The sequence below is a fragment of the Rhinolophus sinicus genome, chromosome 3, assembly GCF_057876585.1.
Source record: "Rhinolophus sinicus isolate RSI-liver-muscle chromosome 3, RSI-T2T, whole genome shotgun sequence".
In the NCBI taxonomy this organism is placed as follows: domain Eukaryota; kingdom Metazoa; phylum Chordata; class Mammalia; order Chiroptera; family Rhinolophidae; genus Rhinolophus; species Rhinolophus sinicus.
This window is the reverse complement of record NC_142503.1, coordinates 182,240,659-182,263,308: the sequence shown is the minus strand read 5'-3', so window position 1 is coordinate 182,263,308 and position 22,650 is coordinate 182,240,659. Positions and strand designations below refer to the sequence as shown.

General features: G+C 40.1%; 1 protein-coding gene and 1 pseudogene across 42 annotated transcripts in view; one reads left to right on the top strand and one right to left on the bottom strand.

The window, feature by feature from the left end:
• The window catches only part of NRXN3 (neurexin 3), a 1,515,532-nt gene that overhangs the window by 176,608 nt on the left and 1,316,274 nt on the right, over positions 1-22,650 (bottom strand). The gene's annotated exons all lie outside the window — the stretch shown is intronic.
• On the top strand, positions 17,918-18,712 carry LOC109447085 (ribosome biogenesis protein NSA2 homolog pseudogene; annotated as a pseudogene).

Below are 22,650 nucleotides of genomic sequence, written 5' to 3'. Positions count from 1 at the left end.
TCAACCTGCCAATTTTCCTTCAGTACATGAACACATCTTGTGCACAACCAAAGGAGGGACGAGTACCCAGGAGTCTTGATCTTAGAAAGGTGGAGTCTAGGCTGATCAGTACAGCCTGCTTTCAGCGTGCATGGATGCTGATACAGGCCGGACACCATCGCTTCCTTTGTGTTCTGTCGCATAGCACACAACGCAAAATGACATCTGTTCTCTGGGGAAAAAATTCTGTTGCCTCCCTACACGGTGACTAAATATACTCGTGATTTCTAATATCCTTGTTTATTGTGATGTTATTTTCTCAGTTTTGCCTAATTTTATTTTTTTCACCTCTGCATTTCCACCACTACACGGTACCTAGCATTAAAATATGATGCATGGCGTGGATACATGAACCTACGAACAGGATTTTTTGTGTGTTTTTCATGCCCACAATTAATAATATTATGATCCATTTTATTCTTACTCATTAACTCTCTAGGAATTCAGAAGAAAACAGCATGGCTTTTCTGCTTTCGCTTGCTTAAAGAATTGGCATTCATTTCTAATGGTGTGTGTGTGTGTGTGTGTGTGTGTGTGTGTGTGTGTGTGTGCTGGTACTTAGTCACCCTCGTCCCTAAATAAGCAAAGCTAGAATAACCTGAGTCAGAATCTGTTTAGCAGAATGCAAGGACTGGGGGAGTTAGGAAACCATGACTGCAGACACCATTTCTCCTCTGCCCACCCCACAAATGTGGGTTGTTTATAGCACCATGGTTCTTCGTTGAGAAACCATTGTATAAATCCTGAATGCATGGAAAGGACTGCTGGCGATTCAACTCACTTCTGAGTCACTAATTAATCCTGGATGGAGAGCAGTTTTAGGGGAGAGAGACCTTTAAACCAGCATTCTGTAGCTTTTCCGCCACAGCGGTGGCAAAGCCCAGTTCTAGTTCAGTGAGCTGACTGATCAGCGCGATATATTCTTTGGAAGATTCTTTGCAAGATCCATAATAGATTCGGGGACAGAAAAGATTTAATCTCTGCCAGAATAAATATTTGGTCCTTATCTGAGGCGCCACACATTCGCCACTGTAATCACTGTTTCAGAGAGGTCTTTCTATACCAGTTAGCACGCTGCCCACGTCAGGAGAGACCCTTACTCAAATGTTTCATTTTGTTTCCTGTGGTGGTGAGTGTGGCTGTGCTAGGCCGCAGATGTGGTCTCTTTCCTCGTAGGAAATTTCATTACTGCAACCTCCTGGTCATGGGACCACAGCGGCATTATAATCTGTGGCTAACTGCTTTGTCTCAGTTCATTATAAGCCTTGTGACAAATAGCCATATAGTAGACCAGGTTAGAATCCATCACGCTCAGCTGCCAGGAAAATAAACTCTGCTGGTTCATGTGTCCAGAGAGGAGAAGATATGCGAGAGAAAAACATTGGTTTTGGAGTTAGCCCTGACTGACCTGAGGAAAGTCACTTAACGTTTCTGACCCATTTGTTGATAATATATTATGGAGACAAGATACCAGCTTTACATACTTCATAGAGCTCTTACAAGGCTGAAATAATAAGATTAATATGAGAGTACTTTATAAATAGTAAAATATTATACAAATATAAGGGATAAATGAGATCAACAGAAGAAACCATCTAATCATTTGACCATCTGTAACACTGATAATTAGACAAATCAATTGGTTCAAAAGGATGAACACGGGTTTTAGCATAGCACGATTCAAATAACACCTCTGACTCGGAAAACTGCTTGACCTTGGGCAGGTTATTTAACTTCTGATTTTCCTGCTAAAAAAGGGATGTGTGGAGGAAGGGAATGGCTACGTCTGAAGCTTGTTGTGAGGATCTTAGAAGAACACATATGTATAAAACACCTGGCAAGCGTCTGTACCTACTTTGGGACCGCAGTCAATGTCAGTCATCTTTTCCCTTATTTGTGTAGTTGAAAGTAATAGCATGAGCTGGAGAGCTGTTGGTTTGGCCACACTGTCATCAAGAAATAGTGTGAAAAGAAACGTAAACTTTAGCAAACAGAACATTAAAAAAACAACATTTGTAAAGTTGATGTCTTGTCACAATTTGGTAGTTGCTCTCTCTTCATGTTCCTTGGTGCCTTTTATAAGCCCTTCCAAGACAAGCAAAGCGTAGCTGCAAAAACAGCGTGACTATAAATTTTCATAACTCCATACCCATCACCATTAAAGTTGCTATGAAGGCAATCACTTCAATAGATGTTCTTCCTCAATATTAAAAACAAAGACAAGTGCTAAATCAGAAGACATTACCAAAGAATCCTCAAGTGCATGCAGGAAGAAACTGAATGGTGCAGAAAACAGCTGTCTTGAAATAGCCAATAAGTCATCCTTCACCAATAATGACTGTTTATGAGCCCACCTGGTTCCTCAGATTAGTCAGGTTCCAGTTTTCTGTTCCTCCATCAGCCATATCATGGTTATTGCTGTGGAAGTGACCCAAGAGATGCTACCAACACTGGGGTCAGATTTCAGCAGCAAAAATGCACAGGGAGAAGAAAAATCCTCAGGAATAAAGATTTCCCTGAAGGCGATCACTTCATTCATCCCCAAGTGTCCCCGGGGAAGGCAGAATGCACCTTCCACTATTGTAGAAAATTGCAGCTGACAGAAATACAACTGGAACTCTCAAATGCGTGCCAGGGAGATGTGCAAAGGAAGCAGCTCTCAATATCTTAACTTCTAGGCTTCCCACAGAATTGTGCTAGGCAATGATGCAAGGAGAACAGCATAAATGTGAACTCTCTTGGGTTCAGACAGTGCCAGGTCTGCCTTACCCATTTCAAAGTCTGGGTCATAGTAGATAAAGTCACCAGTGGTGCTGTTTACCTCATGCCATGCACTTAATTGTTGGTGTGAGATCCACCAGAGTTCTCCCACTTTCTCTCAACCCTATACCAAGCAAATTCCTGGCAGTGGCTTGTCAGCCCATGTCATTGAGTGAGGATGGCAGCAAGTCAACTTGCAACAGACATGGAACATGACTGAGAAACAAAGTGTGATGGTTGATGTCACCAAAAATTGTAAGCTATTTGTAACTGCAGCATAACACACCACCTTGATGGACAGAGTAGGCGCTCAGCAAATAATTTTTGAATTCTCACAGTTACTCTTCAGATTTTATAAGTTAAAAAGATAACTGGGAATTCTCCAACTAGTAGGAGACATATTCAGGTCTGTCTGACTTTAAAACCCATGGATTTTCTACCATGTTATATTTTGGTCAGATTTACGACATGCTGCAATTGGAATTATTTATATAAGATAGTATATAGATTACATATTATATATTTTATGTTTGCCTGACCTAGACAGACAGCTTAACTTAATTGTGTGTATCTCAAATAAAGGAATCCTAGCAGGTGCTAGTAAATGTTTGTTAAATTAATGGATAAGTGAACCAATTAATAATGAATTAGAATGTGTGGTTGTGGTAGAAAAAAAAAAGTGCTAATAAGTTTTTATGCCATGGGAGGCTAAATAGGATTTGAACAATATAGGATAAAGTAGAGAATTGGTCACACATATTCAGACTTTTTGGCAATAAATCTTAGGCAAAACATATAGTCTCATTGTGCTTTATATAAGCAATCAGTAAAATACAAAAAGATGAGGTACACGTTACTTGATTCAATAAGATAATTTTGGCTGAGAGAGGATTTTATTGAGGTTCTCTAAGATAAAACACCCTGCATTAAGGACACACTATGGGCTCTTTTTGTGGCTGTTAACTCTTTCAGCGAAAATCATCAGTGCATTCTTTCAATATTAATGGTCTTCTTGTTCTAGACCCAGGACAATTGTTTGCTAATAGCACTGAGTGTGCACTTTGGGTGTTCAGAGCCATGTATTATTAAAGGATTGAAGAGCTCTGAGAGATTAGGTCTCTCCCTCAACAAGTCTAAGATAGAGGATAAGCCCATCCGGAATCACCCGAATTGACAAGATGCCAGCTACGTAGCTTGGAGAGCATTGGTCCTTCACTATCCTGCCATGACAACGACCCAGTCTCTTCCCTTGAGGAGCTTCAGTGTGGCTGTGACAGGAAGGGCCAGGGAGAAGAAAATGTCTGTTCTGAGCTCCAGAAGCCTTTAAAATTTAGAATCAGAAGACTTGAGCCCAGTCAAAGCTCTGCATCTTGGTGCCAAGGTCATCCTGAACAGGTTCCTCAACTATCTGTATCACAAGCTATTGGTATGAAAAAGGAGAATAACAACAACAAGAAGAAGAATATCTGTGCTAAATGGTACTTCAAAGAAATGAATAAAATCTTGGCAAATTCTGACGTGCTCTGCAAAGGATGATGTGACAATGACGGGAATGGTGTGTTGGGGGGTGAAGTTGGTGATAATAGTGGGGACGTGGGTTTTGCACCTACAGAATGCTTCCCTGTTTGAAACGACCATCTCCCATTCAAGACCATCAACTCCAGAATCTGTATAGATTGTCCCGGGAAAAATTCACATTAAATGACTTGGAAACGAATTCTGTTTTCCTAAATCTGCACGGGTCTCGATGACCTTTGCACCCACCCAGCAAAATTGCCTCCACTTCTCCCCCTGCCTGCAGCTGCACTTCCCTGATGTTTTGCTGATGTCTGGTTGTGTGAGGTCAATCAATTAAAGTGGATTAGATCCACAGACTGAAATACTAACAGCGGGCCAAGAGAGATAAGACTGATAAATAGCTCAAGACAGCTTCATCTCTAACTATAAGCAAAGAGAGAGAGAGCGAGAGAGCGAGAGAGCGAGAGAGCGAGAGAGCGAGAGAGCGAGAGAGCGAGAGAGCGAGAGAGCGAGAGCGAGAGCGAGAGCGAGAGCGAGAGAGAGAGAGAGAGAGAGAGAAAGCAGGGATGACAACTTGACAACTTAGGACAACAGGAACTCTGACCTGAAGGGAGGAAGCAAGGAAGGACAAGACAGCTGGTGCAAGTAAATAAGAGGCAAGTCACAGCCATGGCTCTAACAGTCACTGGCCACAGACTGCCATCCTGAGTGATCAGGTGCTTCAGACCTACTCTGAGCATTCACTTCTCTTCCCAGACCCCAATGTCACACTGCCTTGTTTGGTAGTCAAGTTTGACGACAGAGCAAACATTAAAGCTCATTTCCATAGGAGGCCCAGTGTTACACCACGACCTGGAGCAGTCTCCTGGCAGGATTCAGGTGACAGCTGGCAGGGCAGTGCCGACTGAAACCCAGTGCAGGCAGAACATCTCCCATAATGCCCGGCTCTCCCCCCCGCCCCCGATTTCTACCACAGCTGTGAGGACACCACCCCAAGACCGTCATGAAGAGACCCTGAGCCCTGTGCTCACAGTAACACTGTCATCCTCACAATGAGGAAGCACGTTTGAAACCCCTCATAATTTTTTTCAGAACATCTCACGTCTTACCTACGGGTTTACAAAGCGTGGGCCTTGAGCCACCAACAGCAGCATCACCTGGGAAAGTGTTCGAAATAGAAAGTCTTAGATCTCACGCCAGACCCTCTGTATCAAACACTGCAGAGTGGGGCCAGCAATCAGTTTCTTCACAAGCCCTTTGGGTACTTGCTAAAGTCTGGGAACCACTTCCTTATATTAACGTCTTGGTTCCACCAAGGTAGTGATTTCAACTAGAGGTGGTTTTGTGCCCAAGGACATGTGGTAATGTCTGGAGACATTTTTGGTTGCCACGACTAGGGGTGGGGTGGCATCTGGTGAGTACAGACCAGGAATGCTGCTTAATATCAGATAATACACAACAGAGAAATATCTGGCCCATCATATCAACAGTGCCACTACTGAGAAACTCTGCACTAAGGACTACAAAGCTTTAGTCACTCAACAAACATCCATAAAGCGTGTACTGCATGACAGAAACTGTTCTACAAATATTTACCCATCTGTTCTAACGTATTCCCCACAACACTCCTTCTATAAGGCATGTATGCATGTATATAACACATGTACACACAACACACACAATACACATGTGGACACCAATGCAGGCCTGTGTGTACACACATATAAATTTCAATACCTTGCATCTAAAAATTGTGGTCTGGCCCTCAAAGCACAGGGAGAGCAATGAGCATATGTGGATCATCTCTCGGACACCCCTCCCCCCTCTACGTTGTGCTCAAGTGTCCATTTTATAGATGCAAACTTGGAAATGAAAGCTCACTCAGCCAGAAAACAGCAAGTCTGAAATACATGCCCCATGTCATTTTCCCAACCCGGTCTTGGTTACCCCTTTCTCTTTTAACTCATAGTAATGAGGAAAGTAGCCCCTGAGAAAGTCTCCCAGTGTACAGTGACATTAGCTGATAGTTCTAACTCCAATTTAGTTCCATGACTCTTCACCACAGACTAGGTAATTTTAGTCAGTTCCATGAAGATGTATGATCAGTTGTGAATGGGCTGCAAAGACGCTCCCTCTCTTAGAAAGCAGGAATTCCCCTAGGGAAGAGACACCAGTAAACAGCCAGTAACCTTTCAAGATCTACTCTGTAGTTGCAAGGAAACCTTTAGCATTTCTTCAGAGTGCTTTACTGTTTACCTACTTTTCAAGTGACAGATTGAGTTAACATTATGGCTTCAAGGTGGATGGACCTATGTGAAAACAAGCACCAACAAATAATTTTTGGTTTAATAAGTAAAGCATTCTCAGTCACTCCCACAGACGAACAGTCTAACCTCTATACCATTTTCTAGCTAAAGAAAAACAAAATAGTATATACATTTTAGAATTGAGAGATTCAATATTTGGGGTTATCAGAAAATATGATGTAGATTATTGCATTTTTTATGATGCCTTTGTAGAATGGGTATGCAAAAGTTGTAGGAGGCAAATTGGCCTGAAGCAGGAATCAGCAAACTGTGAGCCAAATCTGGCTACTGCCTGTTTATGTAAATAAAGTTTTATTGGAACACAGCTGTGCTCAGTCATTTACATATTGTCTTTGGCTGCTTTTGCACTATAAAAGCAAAGTTGAGTAGTTGCAACAGAAATCATGTGGTCTACGTGCATAAAATAGTCAATCTCTGGCCCCTTAGAGAAAAATTTTGCTGACCCCTGTTATGGAAACTTGCATAATTTAAGGCAAGCTATGATTTTTTTTTTTTCAGTTTTTGAGCAATAGTTTATGTGTAAGCATTCAGAAGAACTCAAGTATGAGTGGGAAGGTCAAATGGGAAGGGAACCTGTTCCTGTTCTTTCGACTATTACCTGGTAAATAGAGTGAGCTTCTAATAAACTAAGACAAAAACATATAAAAATTCAGCCAATTTAGGCATCAACTAATCTATCTCAGATTCCATGAAGAGTGGTGTAGATACTAAAATCAATTCAACAGAACGCTGTTTGAAGGTGAGCAGCTGCAGATACAGAGAAATAAATTAGAGGCTTCCGGCAAAAAATGATGGTAGCTAGGAATAGTCGTGTAATGGAGGAGATGGAGCGAAGTTGTAAAGTTATTAAAATTATAATGATATGACATTTCTTTCTGAAAATTTATTTAGTTCTGTGGAATGAATCATGCACATGTTAAAGGCTCAGGACTCTAAAAGCCAGCACACATCACTCCGATGCCAGGACTGCAGTTTATTACATTAGATGGAATGAGAAAAAGAGAATAGCATCGCAACCCAAGGAGTATCTCAGTCTCTGGGGCTCCAATGCATCTGTGAGACACTCGAGTCCCTTGAGTGATAAATGGTGATTAACTAGGCTCTCTTGGTTTACCTGTGAGGAGATTCTACCGTGTCATCATCTTGGGACGAGCACACTGAAATAGGGGTTCATTTTTCCTTTCCTAGTTATCGTAAACAAAATGGCCAGCAGACTCTAATATATCACCAGTATCTGTCTGCACACAGGGATGCTGGTGTGTGTGCCCTGGAGATAGTGTGCAGCTAGGTGTTTTATCCACGTGATATTTTATGGTTCTCCTCTTTGTCTACTATCACGACTGTAACATTCTCCCTTGGATTGTATCAGTATTTCTAATTCAAAAGGATGATTCTGACCCAACCACCATAATAAAAGCAACAGAGGGAAAAAAAACAAACAAAAAATACCCTTAGATTTAAACCACTGCAGCACATCAGGAGAAGGCAGCCCTGCTAGCTTCTGTGACAACGTCAAAGTCACTATAGGAGAAAGTAATCTGGACACCTGAGCAGAAGTGTGAAAAGAAGAACGCTTTCCCTGAGCCCCGGGTGAGTTTAGTGACAATAACCCAAATGGGAAACTTGAAAACATGTCACAAGGAGCTGATTCATGCCTTTGGAAAGACATCCAATGTACCAGCACTGAGAACGATTTCACAGCCTCCTGCTCTTTTGATAGAACAATTAGAGAATACATCTTATTTTACTTGAATTCATTATCCCCACCGAATTGTAAAGTGAGTAAGTTTCAGCAAAATGGGGGAAACACCCTGAGGAAACAGGAAGCCATCGCTCCTCTGAGACATGGCATACACTGAGCCATCGGGAGCCAGTCACAGCTTTGGATACACAAATTATCCATGGCGTTAATAATAAATCCATATACAATATGAAGACATATTTATGTTATGGCATTTAAAGGGCACAAACATTCCTTCTTTTCTCTCCTCTTTATGGGTGCACAAAAATTTTATTCATTGATATAAAGATGCTAAAAGACTTCCTCCAAAAGCCTAAGGAATACAATGTTATACAAAGAGTTCTATATGTGTGTGTGTGTGTATGTGTGTGTGTGTGTGTGTGTGATCCCATGTAAGTATGTACATGTGTGTCTGTGTTTGAAAAAGACCTTAGAACTTAAACACTCAAAAGCTAGTTTCTATGACCCTCTTCTCTGCTTTTTTAGTAAAATGAGAATGGCTCAGGAGACTCTAGGCCCCTCTGTGTCCATGGAAGGGCATCTGTAGTCAAGATCTAATCCAGCCCTTGGGTAATCCCTGGACAGTCAGCAGAGTCTTTGAGGCTTCACTTCCCCAGAAGGTTCTCTCAGGAATGTAAATCAATCACAGACCTGACTAGAACGAACTATAGATTCCAGAGTGAATCAAACATCAGGATGATCTAGAGTCAACAAGCGCTCCAGGGAATGCAACTTGTTGGTCATTAGGGAATCACTGAACAGGAATGACCCAAACACAGAACAGATATCCTAGGCCTGGCTCAGCCCAAAGCTGCATGAGGTTCCTTTTCCTATATCAAGAAGAGACTTCCTTCTGCCAGATCGTCCAGCTTCACTAGCCAGTGTGCACAGGTATATAGCACTGAATACAATTCTACACGAGCTAGCTTTGATTAACTGGCTCTGTCCTCCAGCTTTATCACAACCTCTCCAGTATCTATTCAACAAGAAAATCAATTGTTTGGGTTGATTCATTTCAATTTTCTTTAATGAAATGATTCTTTTCCCAATTAGACCATGAACACTATGAGGGCAAAGAATGCATTTTTATTTTCTATGTCTTTCTCCACATAGGGGGTTCAATAAATGTTCATCTGAGCACCTGACACAACGATGAAAAGTATCTTTGTATTTGTCACCAAGCCACACTTTGGTGCAGAGTATAACATCTCCATCCATGTTTCATTTACTGCTTTTCAATTTTTTCCATGATTTTGTTTTGGGAGAATGCTTTTGAAAATGTGGATGATGACTACATCACAGGTGACCGTGGCCATTAACTTATTTCACATAGTCTACTGAACAGTCTTCAGGATATATAACAAGCCCATGCGGCCCAAGGAGAACAGTTCCATAGACTTGGAGGTGAGAGGTTCAGTCTTCTATCATAAAGGCCGTCAACCCACCATGCTTCTTTATTTGGACGAGATTCACTCCGAGGTCCTGGAGGTCGATACTCCTTCACATTACCAGTTCCTTGAACCACCTGGTTCCCATTAAACACCATTTGAACCCTTGAAGTATCCAAGATGCCAGACTTCCAGAGAAACTCAGTTTCATTTTCCTGCCTTCCCTATACTCCTCAGTGCAGTGAGTGACTGCTGCTCAGTAACGTTCGAGCCCTACCCTCTGGAGGCCATCCCCCCTTCATAGTCTCGTAGGGCCACCTCTGAGTAAGCTGTACTAATAATGACCATCCATTTTCAATTTTCACTAGACTTGCCAAACTGAGGCTCTTGATACATGGTTATATTCTTAAAACAATGCCTTTATTTCTCTAAGTCAATGTTGCATAAGTCAGAGTCAAGTCTTAGAAGTTTCACAAACCAATATGTACTGATCATACACTCGGCACAGGGCACTTTGTGGGGTCCATGAGAAGTTAGAAAAATAAATTCAGCATCATTCAGTGTTCAAGAGTGTAAACTCCACTTTGGTATTATGAGAAGGCCAATAGCCCTCTGAGCTAAAAGGAGTCAGAAGACTTGGCTATAAGTTCTACTTGTTCACTGAGTGGAGGTCCTGAGACAAATAGTCTGGGCATAATTTCCTCATCTGTAGGACACGGACGGAATCACTGAGCTTGGTGGGTGGTGATGAACTTGAAAAAAAATGATATTTGTGACAGCAATTTGAAAAAATATGGGGCCCCGAAAAACTCTCATAACAAAAATAAATTAAGATAAAAGACAAAGAGAAACAAGCACACAGTTGCCTAAATTAAGAAGACATAAAGAACATTTCCATTTATTATTTCCCAATAAACATCCCCAGTCAGTCCTTGACAAATTGCCCAAGTGACTGGAGGCAGAGGATTCATCGTGTGCCCTTCAGGACAGACAATGCCTGATGTGGGAGGGGTCAGGCCAATGCTGGAAAAAAGTGCATTTCAATAAGACCTATTTTAGGTGGATGAAGATATGGAAGTAAGGAGGAATCCGGGGAGTTTAGAAGGTTGAAACTGTTGGAATGAAACTAAAATTCAGTGAAAGGGAAAAAGAGGAAATACCTGGTTTAAAAAAAAAAAAAAAAAAGCAGATTATCAACCTGCTGGTCTTTCTAAAAGTTCACTAATTTTGCCAAGACAAAAATCTTTGCACGTAAGGGTGGACTCTCAGAGCTCAACATGCACAAACAAAGAGAAAACATTTTCTAAGGTTCATAAACAAGTTAAATCTTAGAGAAGATTTTCTCTTTTGCACAAAGGACCCTCTCCATATCCCCTGGCACGTGCTTCCTTGATAATGCCCCAATTACATTTTTGGGTTTAGAAAACTATAGACTGAAAATAAATAGAAATAAAATCCTTTATTTCCCAAGTGTGCTCCGTGGCTAACTCCCCTGCTTTCTGTGGTAGGCACCCTATCTCTTCCAGCAGGAAAAGTGCTTTAACTGTTTAGAAAGGCAATGATTTGTGCTGCACTTATATGTGACCTTGGTCCAGAGGTCCAGAGTCCATTAGGGAAAACATCATCCAAGTGATGCGGGAGCAGCCATGTTTCAGCCTTGTGAACCTGCTTTACTGTTGCTACCTAGTCACACACATGCCCAGTGATACCTGTGAGTCATTTAAGGTAGTGTTTATGGGTCAGAAGAAAGGAAAAACTTAAAGGAGAGAAAATGAACTAATAGTGTTACAGACAAGGAATTATATGGGTGTAACTAAATCTATCCACCAAACCTCATCTGAAAGAATACAGAAAAAAAATTCCTCAAACTCTCAAACATAGAAATATTTCTTGCTACTCTACTTTGTACTGATTTCAAGAAACTTTCTGCAGGCAAATACCTAAAGGCAAACACCTTAGAAAGCTATCTACAAGCAGAGATGCCTTCCTTAATCAGACTGTTGGATGCATTTCTGATTAAATGGCCACATGATGACTGCTGATGAGGCATACCACCTTTGCTCACCAGACAACCAGGTCTATCCAGGGAATACCTGATTTGGGAGGGGTCATGCCAGTGGTGGAAAAAAGTGCTCAGGGCATCTAAACAAGCGCTCAGGGCATCTCAAACCCAAGGGTCCATGGCACACACATCTCATCTCCACACCGGTGAAGGGCAGAGAGAGGATTGGGAGTCCTGTGCCTTCCCCCAGAGTGGTATAGTACACAAATGTACGAGATCTGGGGGACACACTTCTTGGAAGGGTAGTGAAAACTGTTCTGGGTTTGATATTTGCCTGTTGATGATTTTTCCCCAGTAGTACTTATTAATTGCATTGCATAATGCAGAGGTTACAAATTCAGAGTGTACAGCTAGCTATACCAGGTCCTCAGATGCATATAATTTTTATTTTTTAAAGGTTGCATTTTTTTTTTTTAAATGTGGATTAGTTTTCAGCATTTAAAAATCAGAAGGGCTCTCGTGAATAGTTAGATTAAGTTCTTTTGAAGATGGTAAGATTTAGCAACACTGGGATAACATTTCAAAAACACAAAGGTCAGGGTTGGCTGGGGAAAAAGGCACAGGTTCTTCAGTTCATGACCATCTCCACCACTCCCTGTTGTCTGTCAGATGCAAAGGCTGAGGGTTGATTGCCATTTATCATGTTTTCCTTGCTACTTTCTTTTTTTTCTTTTTTTTTTTTTTTGTATAGTAGGATAAAGAGGAAAGAGAAATAGTTTTATCACCATATGACTAGCAAGTTCTCTGAACCTCAACAAAAGCTAGATCAAGAGGGCCATCGATTCAAGAAAAATAAACAACAAAAAGCAATTTTTTCTTATACCCCATTCCATTTTAATCACTTGTGTTATCAGCCTGCCTCTTGCAGACATCTCTGTCTTTTAACCTCCAATGTACTCTACCCATCATAGGCTTCTGTGTAAGACAGGTCTGGTTTGGTCTTAAACTCCATCATTTACTATGTGTTCTTGACCCAATTGGTTAAACTCTCTAAGCCTCAATTTTATCATGTTTAATGTTGGGGAAATATTACCTACCACAAAAGCTTGTTATGAGGATAAAACAAAATATATAGGCACCTAGCACATAATAGAAAATGCTCAAGGAATTTTAGATCCCTTCCCCTTTGAAGGATCGGGATGAATTAAGTGGACTCGATAATAAAATCACATATGCATCTTCAGTGCCTGCCAAATTGTAATGACCCAACTGCTGCTTCAGAAAGACGGCTCAGCTCAAGGCTTTAATGTACTTTTCATGGACTGAAGCTCAACAAAAAAATCTATCACTGTTAGGCTGCCTCTTACGAAGGTCTGAAGGTCCGATTTAAACAAAATAGACTTCCTTCTGAACACTGAAGTATGGTAGCTACCTTCACCTTAACTCAGAAACACACTAATATGAATTGTACATTTCGCCAGTAAACAATCATATTAATAAATGCCGGCAAAGATCACGATAACAAAATGCATTATTGAAAGTTACATAAGAGCAGACCATTCCGTATGGAAAAGTACATATAAATTTTATGCAAGCACACTTTTAGTTCTGTGAGCTCATATATATCTATATGGCTATAATCATCAAGAAAAAAATTAACGTAGGCCACGGCTCTAGAACTACCATTTAATTTTGAGCAGACCATGCTATTGAAAAAAAAATTTATTTTAGTTATATAACACACTTGCCAAATAAATCAAAAATGTTCATTGCAATCTAACAGCTAGAAAAACAGAATTGCTACTCTACCATGTTGAGGTTTAAGTGGGCAATAAATCAGCCCTCTCCATTCTGAATTCCAAGCCCAATTGAGCAACAGACACAGGCTAAAGGACCAGCAAACTTTACAGCTTGTGGAGCTGAACTGGGGACTAGGTCTGGGACAAGATGTGGACCCGGCCACACATCAGGCTTCCTACTGATATGTCTAGTCATGTTCCTTTCTGCTATGCCCCTTGCAAAGATGAAACTAGCCTGGGGGTGCCTAGTGCAAGCAGATGAACCATCTAAACAGGACAAAGAAAGGAAAGGGGTCTCATCAGACATGTGCAGACCCTCCATCCAATCCCACCAACAAGATAAGGGATGAGAAGGCACAAGGTATATCACCCAAATATTTTCTTTCCAGGGAACAGTGGTTACTTCATAGATGGGGGAACCATCCCTTTTCTAACATACTAGAAGTCCAAATTAACCATCTCCAGGCAACCCTACCAATAGAGATAGACCCTTAAGAGGAGCTGGAGAGTCAATCCTCAGGCATCTAAAGAGGACTTGTTATTTGGAGTTCGGTATATATTTGGGAATTTCAAAATGTTCATTTTATGGCCATGGTGAAGCTACCTCTTATTAACCAGTTTAACAACTATCACTGCTTCTGCTGATTGCTGAAACTCTTAGCAATATGCAGCTGTTGGATCCAGATGTCTTGGTGTTTTGGACATTGGAGTTGCAGAAAAAATATGAGAGAGAGGAATGTTAAATTTGGCTTATAAGCAAAGTAATTACAATCCTAATTGGTACGATTTTCAGCAGGCCTCTGGAACTTTCATGTCATGAACTTCTGCCTCCTTCCTAAGGGGCCCGGAGATCTCTTTTGCTGTCATTTACATCAGGGCACCAGCCCCGACTTTTTACACAGCCCAACTATGCTGTCAGCCCAAAGTTTCAAGGGACGCATATAATCACCATATTTACTGTGATGGCCTAGAAAATAATGATACCCACTGCCTCTAATGAAACTAAAGTATACGGGTCATATTGGAGTTGCTACTTGTTCAAGCAGAGTTGCCTGTCAGCTGTCTCTGGCCAAGTGATACAACCTACAATTTAGTTAACAAACTGAGACATCAGAGAAATCAGTGCTTTTAACAGCCTTCCTCGATTCGCTTGGGTTTTTTCTGCCTGTCTTACATATCACAAATCTCCAGCAAAGTGGCACTGGTGAGAGGAGGTCCCAGTGGAATTTAAAAGACAAAAGAAACCCCAAAAAACAACACACAAAACACCAGGAGTTTGCTGAATTCTAAAGTAGAATTTGCATTAGAAGTACAAAATCCAGCAAACCCATTTCTTGGAGCCAGTAATTCTAAGGTTGCAAACTAGGCAAATTTCAAGCTGTTATACCTGGTATCCCAGATCCCCCAGTATCAGGAACCAACCTTTGTTTCCAGTATTCTTACCAAACTTTCTGAACTTCTGCCCTGTCCAGAATCACCGAATAGTCTAGCCATGCATTCAGCAAGTATGTATTGAGCACCTACAGGATACTGTGTTAGGCATTCATTCCAAAATGAACAGAATCGTCTCTACCTTTCAAATACTCCATGTGCTGACGCTCAGTCCCAAGGATGAAATGGGTGGTGGCAACCATCAAGAACAATGGAAATTGGAATGCATTCCAAGGGCCTGTTATAAGTAAGGAAAGAATACGGGGAACCCACCTTAGGCTTCCAGGGAAGCACCTAATAGGATAATCTGTGGGTTTTCACAAGAATTCTAACTGATATTTTATCATCTATTTTAGGACAACAAAAGATATGGAAGAAGGAGAATTGGCTTTAAATTAGAATGGTTTGAAAAGGCTTTATAAAGGAAATAGGATTTAAATTTAATCCTGAATCCAGTATTGTGGACAGAATGTGGATGGTTCCATTTGGATTCTGTCATGTCAACAGAACCATAGAGATGTGAGATCTCTACACTTGGATTTTGAATCCAGGCAGCCGGAGTTTAACCCTGGACTGCTTCATGTGAGTCATGTAACATATGAGGCTTTGGCCTGAGTATTAGCTTTCTTATAAAAATGGCAGCAAAAATACTTAGCCTTTGTACTGCAGAGAGTAATTATGAGAAACAACTGAGATAATATACGTAAAAGTTCCTGGTAAATTGTAATGCACAATACACATATCAGAAGATCATTAAGTGTTCTACATTAATTGTTGATTTGATTTGAAATGTACATGGCTCTTTCTTTTTCTAGCTTTTACTTTGATAATTTTTAAAAGGTTGTTTTCACCCTCTTGAAAACCTTCGATGGAAGCTGGAAATGCTTCACTTCATACCTACCTATTTCTTTTATCAGAGAAAATCAAAGTGCTCCTTAGAAATCTTCTCATTAATCTCTTGGAGGGAAGTAAGTAAGGGGACACATATTTTGTACAGTTGTATATGCATCTCAGTTTTACAAACGGAAAAGCACAAGATAAACTTCCCTGAGTCACATAGTAAGTCAAAAATAGAACCAAAAAGATCCAGGTATCTTTTTATCTAGTTCTCTGCTCTCCCCATCACATGTATCCATAAACCGTGCTCTCTCAGGAGACTTCCATGTCCAGATCTGGCTTTCCAGCTCTGAAATAAGTAATACTTTATTTATTTAAAAATGTTAGCCTCTGTTTCTTCATCTAAACAACAAAAACAAAAAAATCTGCCAAACTTGACCTTTAAGGAGATAAAAATGGAGTAACACATATGCAATACTTATGAAAGAGACTTAGTCTATCTAGTATCTGTAACATACCAGATAAAAAAAATAAAGGCTATTTTCTTTTGTTTTACGGGGGTGTATTTGGTTTATATAAATCTCAATAGTAACTGTACTAACACATAGGGAGTTGAGTGTGATTTTGAAGAATACTTAGATTGATAATTATTAATGCATCTCAGAATTATTATTTTATCAGTCCATAAGCATTTATTGAGCACATACTACATGCAAAGAATTGTGCTAGATTCTAAAGATATAAAGATGGATAGGACATAGTGCAGACTTTCAACGGTTTTACAATTGAGTAGATGAGATAAGACATGAGAAAATAAGCTATTAAAAATACAGAAAGTGGCCAAGACAATAACATAGACAAACAAAATTCAACAGGATTTCAAATGGAAATGATTATTTAGCTAGGGAGAGCAAGGAAGTCTTCATGAAAGAGGTGACTGAAAGGCTAGGTTTTGAAGGACGTCTCAGATTTCAACAAATGAAAGGAGTGAAAATGAGATTGATGAAATAGCATTTTAAGCAATAGACTAGGTTGGCCAAGTGCAAAGATTAAGAGAAACATGAAGTCTGATCAGTGGATGAGTTTGGTCAGAGCATAGGATATATAGGCTAGAGAGAAACTGGTTTTGCTGAATAAAAAGGTAAGTTGAGGCCAAAGCATGTTAGGCTTTGAATGTTGTATTAAGGAATACAAACTCTCTTCAAGTCAGTACGGGGAAGCCCTTCAGTGAAATCACCAAAAAAAAAAAAAAAAAAAAAAAAAAAGTCAGATATATTTGAGCATGTTGTGAGCAGATGGGAAAGAGGTAGAGGAAGGGAAATATAACAGATAAAATAGGGATGAGGTAACAGATGGCATGAAATCCCAGAAGAGACAAAAGGGCAGGAAGCCAGGGACACAGGTAGACTCAATTGTGGAAAGGGTGCTAGCCAATTTTTCCTCTGAGACAGAAAGGAAGGAACAATAGTAGCAGCTGCACCATGATATGGTGAGATCACCCTAGTTTGATGGATGTAAAAAAAAAAAATCTATACAATCATTTGTTAGAGACAGAGTAGAGGGGATTTTTCTATTGAGTTGGGACCTAAACTGGGACCTTTATGGTCCTCTGTAAATCTATGACAGGAGATGTTCTGTCATACGGTCCTGTCAATATGGTCCTCATTTTCAAAATGGAGCAAGATATGCATTTACACAAGTAACAGACCAGTAAGCTTATTTTGAAGAGGAATCATAAAATGGTAGTTAAAATTGGTTCATATAGGGATTTTGTTCAACTGGAAAAGTCTTCTAGGCGAAGGGTGAATGTTTCTGTTCATAAAAACAGCCTTGCACCCAACTTCTGACCTAAATATTTACTACCTGCTGGGACTTTCTCAACATTTGACTTTGTGATCTCTGGGCTTTAGAAACTAAGAGGAGATGCAATGAGTGAGCACAGCTTCATTAAGAATAGTCACAACAGCTTTCCTGTCGCCAGTTGTATGGAGTCAGCTTGCGAGTTTCTGAGACCCGAAAGTTGAGAGCTTCTCGGCGCCCCGGGGACTGTGCCTGGTGTCTAGGCGGTCGTAACTATGCCACAAAACGAACATATTGAGTTACACCATAAGCACTATTGATATTGTTTGGATTACCATGAGAAAAAGAGAAAGGAGGAAGGTCGAGAGGCTCATGAACGTTCAAAGAAGGTAAAAAAGATGATTGGTCTCAAAGATAAACTCTACCATAAACAGCGTCATGCTGAGAAAATACAGATGAAAAAGAGTATCATGATGCAGGAAAAGAGAAACACCAAACAAAAGAATGATGGAAAGACTCCACCAGGAGCAGTACCTGAATATCTACTGGACAGAAAGGGACAGTTCCGAGTTAAAGTACTTCCCGATATGATTAAACAAAAACAAAAAGAAAATGCGGGAAAATGGGAAGTCCCTCTGCCCAAAGTTCGTACCCAGGGAGAAACAGAGGTATTAAAAGTTATTTGAACAGGAAAGAGAAAGAAGAAAGCGTGGAAGAGGACGGTTACTAAAGTCTGCTTTGTGGGAGATGGGTTTTCTTGAAAACCACCTAAATATGAAAGATTCATTAGGCCAATGGGCTTACGTTTCAAGAAGGCACATGTAACACACAATGAACTGAAAGCCACCTTTTGCCTGCCAATCCCTGGTGTAAAAAAGAATCCCTCATCCCCACTTTATACAACTTTGGGTGTTATTACCAAAGGTATGGTCATTGAGGTGAACGTGAGTGAGTTGGGCCTTGTGACACAAGAAGGCAAAGTTATTTGGGGAAAATATGTCCAGATTACCAACAATCCTGAAAATGATGGATGCAGTTTTACTGGTTTGACAGCAGTTTCATACAAGTAACTCCTTATAACTATTGAAGACTATGCACCAATCAATAAAACTTCGTTTACTGTGATGTTTCTGAATACTACTACCTAACAGCTTACATGTCTGCAGTCAAGAGAAGTATTTATTCTATTGTAAAAAAAAGTTAAAATTTTAAAATGGCCCAGTTTTACCAAAAAAGAAAAAAAAAATTATAGTCACAACGAACTAATTTCTTTTTTTTTTTTGGAAAATATATTTACCAAACGGGAAGCTGAGGAGAATGATATGAACATAGTATAAAAATCACAACAAAGCATCAGACAAGGTATTTAGCACTATCTCTGTGATCACAATTGAGAAAAATGGGGAATGCTTACACTTTACAAGGATTTATTGATGGTCCACGTAACAGATGGCCAGATCTAGTAGGGTGAATCGCAGGATTAAGTCCTTAACAACTACCTACCATGTCAATATCTATACCAGTGACTTGGATGAAGAAAGAGAGGCCATGGTCCCAAGTTCATACCTTCCCCATATATGGGAGGAATATAATGAGTGCCAGAATGCAAATGCTACAGAGAATTGAGAAAACAGAGAATAAAACAAGATAAAAGTTAACAAAAATAAATAGAGTCATTTATATAAAATAAGCAATTGCAGAAACGTCCGGATGGCTCAGTTTATTAGAGCATGAGCTCTCAGCAACAAGGTTGCCAGTTCAATTCCCACACAGGATGATGGGTTGTGCCCCCCTGCAACTAAGATTGAAAACAGCCACTGGACTTGGAGCTGAGCTGCACCCTCCACAATTAGATCGAAGGACAACAACTTGGAGTTGATGGGCCCTGGAAAAATACACTGTTCCCCAATAAAACAAAAAAATAAACAATTGCATAGGTATAAGATCGGGATGATTCCGTCAAAATGGAGTTCAGGAAGAAGAGATGAAGTGTTGAATGACCATGAGCGCAATATGACCTAGAAGTGGGATAGAATCTCTATTAAAAAAACAAAACAAAACTTTTATGTAAACTCTTGACTCATGGATAGAAGAGTGTTGCCATTGGAGACAGCAGACCTCTCCCTGGGCTCAACAGGAGTCAGGCAAAGGCCAGAGCACCCCGTTCTCCAATAAATACTCCGCCAATAGCGTCACCCGTAGGCTTTAGTGACAATCCATAGGAGCATGACAAGAATAGTGAAATTTCAGGAAATGCTTTCACGTCATTTGAGGAAGGATTATGAAAACTAGAAAAGCCATGACTTTGGGAGGGAAGTGTACTAGCTGGCATCACGAACTATTCCATGAAGAAAGGAGTGTATATTCACCTTCGTTTCTGAGTGCAGACTTCTGAGGAATGGGAAGAGCGTATAGCAAGACAGCTTGAATAAAAAGTAAGATTTCTTTTCCACCCTTAGAACGCTCCTACAATAAAGTAGGCTGCCTTGCAAAATCATGGGTGAGCTACTGGAAGAACTCTCTAGCAGCCCCTGAAAATGCATCTGTCAGGACTGCTGCGGAAAGAATTCTTGCATTTGGAGGGAGGTTAAACTAGTTGACTTCTAATATCCTATCCATCTGGAAGAGTCTAAACTTGGTTATCAAGAGTAACCAAGGAGGTAATTAGGGTTGGTCATGTGGTAAATTGGATTATTGTCCCATTTCTTTACTCTCTGGAATACTGTGTAACTTTACAGTGTCTTTCCACTGTGGGAAGAAAGTACTTTCCCACTTCATGACTATGGCTTTTCACCATGACCTGTCTGGCCAATAGAATGGAAGTGAATGTGATATAAGCAGAGGCTTTAAACATGCTTCTATAGTTTGGGTTGCCCTTTTGTGCTCTAGGATGTACCGTGAAAAGAGTGTGCCCCAGGTAGCCACTGACCCTTCAGCCTGAGCCCCAGAATAAACACACATAAAACAGACCTGTACCTAATTTCAGCTTGGAGCTGAAATAGCCCACCTGCGGCCTAAAAAAAGTGCTACCATGCTGAGCCCAGCTGAGATAAGACAAACTTCAGTCAACCTGCAGGCCTGTGAATTTGAGAATAAATACTAGATTTTCTAAGCCACTAAATTTTGGTGTGGTTTATTATGCAGTGTTATTAATTAAGCATTGATGAATATACTCAGCTTCAGGAAACAAAAGGCTACAAAAACTTTCTGATTGGTACAGATTTTGAAGTCATGACCCAAATGCAAGGAAATGACCATACACATTTTTTACTCCATATGTGTTAAAGAAGAAAGTGTCCAGGTGTATCCCTGCTTTGCATGTAATTTAAATCTTTGAACTTGCAAAATTTTGATATTACAATCCATTCTAAACAACCACAAATAATATAGGAGTTAGCTGATTGATTGTTCAGCTTTTCTTAGCTACTAGTAAAACCAATTCGCTTATCTTCACGCCTATGGTAGTGTCTCCTGGATATGCCTTTGGCTTAGAAGACTTCTTTCTATTTGTGACCATCAGTCTATTTTGCTACTGGTAAATCAGTGGTCAGAATTATTCCTGTTTCTTCTACATCATGATAATGTAATTGTACTCTGCCTCTCTTAAAAATGGATAGACCATGTCAAATGGAACATAAATCACCAAGAAGCTTCCCATGTTTGAACTGAAGCCAACCTTGAGCTTTTAAAGAGAGTATATTTTTCACGAAATTCAATTTTCCAACAAGGCCACAACTTGTTTTGTTTATAGGAGTTAAAATATATGGAGGTACTTTTGGTACTACATTAAGGACTTTGCAAAAACCCTATTGGTAAACAATATAAAAAGAGAAAGGCCAAATTTTTAAAACTTAAGCAAAAGAAGCAGGTGTGCCAAAATTATGAACAACACAAGGTTTGCCCATGATAAAGGTTCAATTGGGTTTGTTAGTAATTGTCAAGTTAGTGTGGAAATTAGGAATGGGAAGAGTACTCATTGCTAGTTTGGGAAAGGACATTAATTCCCAATACAGATATGCATGTTCTTTGCCTGAATTTGAAAGAAAGCATCAAAAATATATATCATAAAGTTGCTGAAGATAGCCATAGAGAGGCATCCCTATTCACTTAAAATCACATACAAGCAGTATTTCACAACAATTTGCCGAATGCTTCCATATCTTTAAAAGCAAAGAATTCTACCCCATAGCTGCAAATATTGCCAGTTACTTCAAATTCCAAGGAAAAATCAATTCCCTGCTTTATGAAATTAATTTGGACTCCTTGGCATATGTAAATTCTCCCTCTGCTTCTTCTCATTCCATCTATTGGACAAATGATTGCTCTTTGCTTTCTACTTCAAAGCATTATACTGTGGGCACAACAAAATGAATAACCTCAGCAATATCCCTGTACAGATGACCGTGGCACTCGCAATGCCCAATTGCTGCTTTTACTAAAACCATTCCTCAGGAAATCTCGGAAGCACCTGACTCATTCATCTTTCCCTGAGAAGGAGACGAGGCAGGGAGAAGGATTTATTATCCGAAATGGAAGCCAGAAGGTAGCAGCCTCTATTCAAGGTCATATCCAAAAGCACAACACCCGATTCTCTGGCTACAATGGCTCTTTCCTTAGCTACCAATAACAAAAAAAAAGAAAAAAAAGAAAAAAGATTTCATGGCTTCAGCTATTTCAGGTTACCCAAACTGTTCCTAGAAGAAAGCAACTTTGCAATTTGATGCACCAGGTTGGTCCTCAAGTTGTTTCTCCTCCGAATGCAGAAATAACTTCACACCCTGCTCGAGACTGTCATTTCTATCTCTGTTCTTTCTTTGTCTGCATTTCAACCCTTCACACCTTCACTGAATGCACCAATCATGCCAAAATCTTAATGACCATTAAAAATTTTAATTACGATATAGATTTAAACTACTCCGTGAAATAACGAAAGCCAATGAGGACTCCACCATGACTATTCAAAAAGATCTCTCTTCCCAAAAAGTCATAATTCCTAACCTGTCCAAAG